Source organism: Littorina saxatilis, linkage group LG12 (assembly GCF_037325665.1).
Source record: "Littorina saxatilis isolate snail1 linkage group LG12, US_GU_Lsax_2.0, whole genome shotgun sequence".
Lineage (NCBI taxonomy): Eukaryota > Metazoa > Mollusca > Gastropoda > Littorinimorpha > Littorinidae > Littorina > Littorina saxatilis.
In genome coordinates this window covers 59,855,254-59,862,538 of record NC_090256.1, presented here as the reverse complement: position 1 = coordinate 59,862,538, position 7,285 = coordinate 59,855,254, and positions in this window count along the sequence as shown.

Sequence of the window (7,285 nt, the reverse complement as noted above, 5' to 3'; positions counted from 1 at the left end):
ACTTGTGAAAGAGCGTTACAAAACCCTACTATATTCAATTTATCGTAATTGAAAATAGTTCGTTTGAAGGAGTTACTCACATTTACAGTACTTTTTAGTATCGCCCGTGGCACGCTGTGGTCGCTGCAAATTGGTGGCAGAACATCTACAGATTTAATTAGTTGTGGCGTTTGTGTAATTATGAGATCTATGCAGGTACTGCTTGTTTCAGTTATACGTGTGGGAACATCGACAAGTTGACAGAGCTGATATGAATGCAACATATTGAAAAAATTGTGAGAGGGAAAACTTATAAAATCAACGTTAAAATCACCACAAATTACAAACTTCAAAACCTGACTATTTACTTTTCTTAAACTTTCATCTACTAATTCCCAGTATTGAACATTTCCATTCGGTGGACGGTAGAATGAACCTATCAAAATACTTTCTTTATTCAATTTTATCTCAACCCACACGGCTTCCAGGCCGACGACGTTAAACTCAGGACGGGGTTTATGATACAAATAATTCTTTACATAAATTGCTACTCCGCCATAAGGATGGTCTGGACGGTCAAGTCGAATTGGGGGGCTAAAATTTGGAATCAATAATGAGGAATTATCATCAGAATGCGCAAGCCATGTCTCCGAAAGTGTTAAGACATCGTGCCGTTGAACTTCGGGCTGCAATAAATTAATTTTATTCCTAAGGCTTCTGACATTAATGTGTACGACACTGATTTCATGCTCGTGTTCAGGACCTGGGTTCTTTTCTACATCACCTGATAAGTACAACTTCGATTGTACAAACGGGGTTACAAGACTTGACTGCTGGTCATTAAAATCAACATTATTAGTTTTTGCCAGTTTGGTGTTGTTTAATAACGCTGACCAGCTTTTAAAGCTGAAGGTAACACAACAAAAAACGAACAATGATAACGGAACGCGGGCTGGTGATTTAAGTGAAGTTAAAATCACAAATGGCAACACAGAAGATTCACATAAGAAAGCAAGTTTGCGACAGAGAACTACTGCTTTTCCATAGAAACACCCAATTCTGGCCCTGTACATGCTTAAATTAACTGACATATCCTATCAGGATCAGGAACATAAAAATGGCCAGAGGGAGGGTGTATCTGCGGGCTGGTCTGGGACGAATTGCGCTACAAAAAGACAACACAAAAAACAAGGGTAAAGTTTGTAAAGAGGGTTCAAAAACAAGATTAAGTAAAGAACGTATATACAGAGTTCCCAATGGGTAACGGTTTTCCATTAGAAAACAACACTTCTGTAGCTCTCAGCTCGTGGTTCAAAATATACATATGTAGGCACACGGGAAGAGAGAAATACAACAAAAAATACAAAGTACAAGATACAAAAAAAGCAAGCAGTCATGGTCAGATGTCAATATTTCACAGTGTCACGGTGTCACATTTTACTGCTTGCAGCAGCATACACACTTCACTGGGTAAGCTGTAGCATACAGAAGACGAGCTAGTTAGTTATACAAGGCTATACTCATTTTTCTAGTTCTTCCTCGTTGAACACTTTCGAGATTTTTTCGTTCTTTTTTATGAAGATTTCGCCATCACGGACCCATGTGTCCTGGATACGCCTCTCTTGTTTTAGGCGACGTGCTTTAGCTGCCAGTCTGGCCCGCTGCCTCGTCAGGTCGTCGTTTACAAACACCCCCCGTGGTGCTGACCGCGCCGCGGCTTCCGCTGCTGAGGCGGGTGGCGAAAATCCCATGGTCGAGGCCGTCTTGTGCTTGAGGTGCCTCCGAACGCCCATCAGCAACCGCTTGTGTCGATAGGAGGTGAACTTGACCGTATTTTCTGTGCAGTATGAGAAATTGTAAATTACGAATTCATTCCTTAAAGAAATTCATTCTTGAAATAAATCGAACTCTGCATAGGAAGGAGTTTGTTTGTTTGTTTGCCGCTTAACGCCCAGCCGACCACGAAGGGCCATATCAGGGCGGTGCTGCTTTGACATTTAACGTGCGCCACACACAAGACAGAAGTCACAGCACAGGCTTTATGTCTCACCCAGTCACATTATTCTGACACCGGACCAACCAGTCCTAGCACTCACCCCATAATGCCAGACGCCAGGCGGAGCAGCCACTAGATTGCCAATTTTAAAGTCTTAGGTATGACCCGGCCGGGGTTCGAACCCACGACCTCCCGATTACGGGGCGGACGCCTTACCACTAGGCCAACCGTGCCGGTTATGAAGGAGTGGGGCAGTTGATTTTGGTGTATGTGTCAAAGCAGAGGGGGATTGGATTATCCCATGTAAGTTTTACGCGAGGCAAGATTTGAGATGGTGAGGACTGCCACTTCATTTCAGCACTGTACTCTTTTTGTAATTAACTTCAACAATACAGAAAGAAACAAAACTTTGTGCATAAGTTTAGAGAATAAGGTTTCAAATAGAGTTTTTTTAAGTTTCGAGCTCAAATGTTCCAACAGAGCAAAAACATTGCCAGAGGCCTTCTTCTGCAAATATCAGATTACACAGATCAAGATTTTGTTGTTGTAAGATGAGGTTGCTGTAAGACGAGGTTTAACCACCTGTCAGTACAGTTTAAAAAAAACATCTATTCATCTCTTTTTTGTTTTTATCCTCTTGGGTTTTCAGTCTTGCCTTTGTGTACTCGTATTCAATTTGTCGGTCCGGTTTGTCCGGTTTTTGTTTCACATAATTTCAAGTCCTCACGTTCAACTCAACAGTTTAATACTGCTTTTAACCACGGTTACAAAAAATTTTCGATTGAAGGATCTGGCGTAAATTTCTGTCTTTGACATATTCCGTCCAGTTTGCTTGATTTATTCTTCATTTTTACATTTAGTCAAGTTTTGACTAAATGTTTTAACGTAGGGGGGGAATCGAGACGAGGGTGTGGTGTATGTGTGTGTGTGTGTGTGTGTGTGTCTGTGCGTGTGTGTGTGTAGAGCGATTCAGACTAAACTACTGGACCAATCTTTATGAAATTTTACATGAGAGTTCCTGGGAATGATATCCCCGGACCTTTTTTTCTTTTTTTCGATAAATGTCTTTGATGACGTCATATCCGGCTTTTTGTAAAAGTTGAGGCAGCACTGTCACACCCTCATTTTTCAATCAAATTGATTGAAATTTTGGCCAAGCAATCTTCGACAAAGGCCGGACTTCGGTATTGCATTTCAGCTTGGTGGCTTAAAAATTAATTAATGACTTTGGTCATTAAAAATCTGAAAATTGTAAAAAAAAAATATTTTATAAAACGATCCAAATTTACGTTCATCTTATTCTTTATCATGGTCTGATTCCAAAAACATATAAATATGTTATATTTGGATTAAAAACAAGCTCTGAAAATTAAAAATATAAAAATTATGATCAAAATTAACTTTCTGAAATCGATTTAAAAACAATTTCATCTTATTCCTTGTCGGTTCCTGATTCTAAAAACATATAGATGTGATATGTTTCGATTAAAAACACGCTCAGAAAGTTAAAACGAAGAGAGGTACAGTAAAGCGTGCTATGAAGCACAGCGCAACCGCTACCGCGCCAAACAGGCTGCCTTTTGCACTAGCGGCGGACTACGTTCAGTTTCATTCTGTGAGTTCCACAGCTTGACTAAATGTAGTAATTTCGCCTTGCGCGACTTGTTGTTGTTGTTGTTGTAGGTGATGGTGGTGTTTTTTGTGTGATTATGACCGTCTGCAGGCTTTGTGAAACTGGAAAAAAGGCTTGGAAAACCAGAATTCCTTAGATACACCATCACCTCATTGCCATTACCCATTAACCCCTTTTAGCTCTCCGTAAGAACAAGGACAAACATAGGAGCCTTTGTGCTTCGGAAGTAAAGTGATCGAGTAATGGTTTGTCTTCTTTTGTGTGAGTGTGTGTGTGTGTGTGTGTGTGTGAGTGTGTGTGTGTGTGTGTGTGTGTGTGAGTGTGTGTGTGTGTGTGTGTGTGCTTGTGTGTGTGTGTTCGTGCGTGTGTGCGTGCGTGCGTACGTGCGTGCGTGCGTGCGTGCGTGTGTTGGATGCTTGCGTGTATGTGTGTTTGTCTCTCGCTCTCGCTATCTCTCTCTCTACCTCTTTTCTATCTCTCTCACCCCCTCGTAAGTGACACGTTTTAAGTGACACGTTTGTCAAACGGCTACATCAATGCATAAAAACATTCCCAAATGTGCATAGAATGCACTGGCTGACAGTGGTCGTCCAAGGGGAAGGGTGCACCAAGCGAAAGTGGGTGCCACCCAACCGGGTGAGAACAAACCGAAGGGGTCTAGTTTGTTGAAATCACACACAAAGATCTCCATTTCAACCAATACAACACTGCGGCTGGCTCCCATCCGATTGTTAGCTTTCTCGTGCACCTTGGCCTTGGACATAGGCTACAGTGGGACCCCCCTTTTAAGACCTCCAAAATTCTGAGAAAATCCGGTCTTAAAAAGGAGGGAGTCTTAAAAAGGCTGTCAAATTACAGAGGTTATGAACAGAAAGCCTCAGATAACACGGTCTTAGAATGGAGGACGTCTTAAATTGGGGGGGTCTTAAAAGGGGGGTTCCACTGTATCTGTATTGGTTGACACGATCACTTACACTGACTGGTAGAAAAGTACAGCCGAATCTGCCTACCACACCCTCCCAAGGGGCCGACTAAAAGTGAGTGTTAGATAGAGGTGGTCGTTTTGGAAAGGTGAATAATACTGAAAAAGACTAAGAGAGGTGGTCGTTTTGAAAAGGTGAATAATACTGAAACAGTCTTGTCGACGATACTTATGGATTGTCGTTGTGAGCAGGTGGTCGTTATCACGAGGTGATCGTCGTGGCAGGTTCGACTATACCTTTAAAGGTTCTTTATTCGCACATCTGCTTCCTCCTTTTACCTTTTTCTTGTAAGTTGCAGTGTTTTTATTAGCAATGACGAATCGAGCTTGCATTGTATCGAGAGAGCTTTTATGTTTACAACTGATAGCAGGGGAGTGGAGGTTTTTGTAGAAAGGCTCCCCCACCATTTTCACTCGCTAAAAAAAAGTTCAAAGAATCTCATCGTAAAGCCGCAGAAATAGCACCACGTATTGAGAAAAAAAACCACGAAATCTGTGGATGCTAAAAAACATAATGAAAAAATAAACAAAATAAACGTAGAACACAAAAAAACGACAAAGCAAATTAAACAAGATTTATTCAACCGAGTCCAAAAACTGAGAAACCTTCTCCGAATGTCTCCATATTAACGTGATATTTGAAATGTACCCCTTTAAATGTACCCCTTTAAATGTACCCCTAACGCTGACAATCAGCAGCCATCCACCCCACCTCCCGTACCGCAAAGTAGACCTTCTGTGTCTATCCCCTCCCGTTACACACAACACATCGTCGTGAGCGTTCAGGTGCTCGCTTTTCTATGCTGATAATCTGTAACCAAGGCTACAAGACTATCAGGTGTGAGGCCTTCAACTCAATGCAGCGGCGTTTGAAGCCTGTGCAACACAATTTTATTTGTTGTTGTTGTTGTTGTTGTTGTTGCTGCTGCTGCTGCTGCTGTTGTTGTTGTTGTTGTTGTTGTTGTTGTTGTTGTTGTTGTTGTTGTTGTTGTTGTTGTTGTTGTTGTTAGTTTGTTGTTTTTCGTTGTTGTTGGTGTGGTTTTCGGTTTTTATTGGGTGGGTTTTTTTAAGAAATATAGCAATTCTAAATCTCTAGCAATAACAGATGCTAACTTTTTTTTCTCTAGAAGTGGTGTCAGTGTTAAAACGCAAATCAATAGAAACTTATTTCGATTGTTTCAAAATGCATGCGATATTGTTGTAAGTAAAAATGAGGAAAAACAAAAAAATAAAGTAAATAAAAAGGCTGATTTTCATTGGTAGTTTTCATTTTTTTATATTCTCGTACTTTTCCTTTTATTGATTTGTTTCACCGGTGGAAGTAAAGTCCTTGATGGTAACCACAATGGTGAACCGAAAAGTTCTGCTTTGTTAAAACAAAAATTCACCTTGTCATTTTTTTTCTTCCTTTTAATCAAGCGACTTTGAACAGGTTATGTAATGCCGATGCTGAGCAAGGAAGGAGGTGTGTAGGGGAGAAAGTCGCGATATGGAGGTATGAATAAAACAATGATTACACAGCTAAAAGTTTGGCATGGCTTGGTTTATTTGGTTTGTTCTATTGGCCCTGAATGAAGAATTGTTCAGTCTTTTTTCTTTTCTCCTTTTTGATATTATTTTTCGTTTTATTTATTTACTTTGTTTGTTTTTTTTACAGTTTTTGGACTATTTACCTGTCTATCAATTAATACAACTGACATATGTTGTTGTTGTTGTTGTTGTTGTTGTTGTTGTTGTTGTTGTTGTTGTTGTTGTTGTTGTTGTTGTTGTTGTTGTTGTTGTTGTTGTTGCGTGCAAGAGTTCGTAAGATTCTTGGTGACTCTTGACATTTGATGAATTGATCCGTTTCTTTTCAATGGGATAACGGTCGCCGCTATCCTTCCTTCTAACGATTAAGATGCGTCAGTCTGTGAACTTGCGCGCTTGTGTATGTTTGCCGGTGTGTGTGTGTGTGTGTGTGTGTGTGTGTGTGCGTCTGTCTGTCTGTCTGTCTGTCTGTTTGTCTGTGTGTGCGTGTGTGTGTGTGTGTGTTTGTTTGTGTGTGTGTGTGTGTGTGTGTGTGTGTGTTTTGTGTGTGTGTGTGTGTGGGTGTGTGTGTCTGTGTGTGTATCTGTGTGTGTGTGTGTGCCGTGTGTGTGTGTGTGTGTATGCGTGTATGTGTGTGTGCGTATGTATGTGTGTCAGTGTGAGTATGTGTGTCTGTATATTTGTGTTAGTAGGGGTCCCTCCCACTCTCTTTCCATTTCTCTCTCTTTCTCTCTCTCTGTCTCTCTGTCTCTCTCTCTCTCTCTCTCTCTCTCTCTCTCTCTCTCTCTCTCTCTCCCCAGCCCCCACCCCACCCTTCTCTCCCTCTGCCTGCCTGTCCTCCTGTCTGTCTGTTCTCCACACAGATTTCTAGACTCTTACACTTTATATATGATGACAATGACCCAATGTACAGGAAGTACGGTGCCCTACTGAACCAGTTTTATATAGTTGTCCTTTGAATGATGCAAAAGTTTCTGCAGACAACGGGAAAACGGATACATCTTCAACCTGACGTAGTCACCAGATGATGTTGCTTTGATTTTTTTTAATTTGCTTTTCAATTTGTGTTGTTATATTTCTTTTTCTTTTTTCCTTCTAAGTGCATTACAAATGTCAGTAAGACAACGCTCATCAGAGCGATGAACACCCATCTGTCTGTCTATCTGTC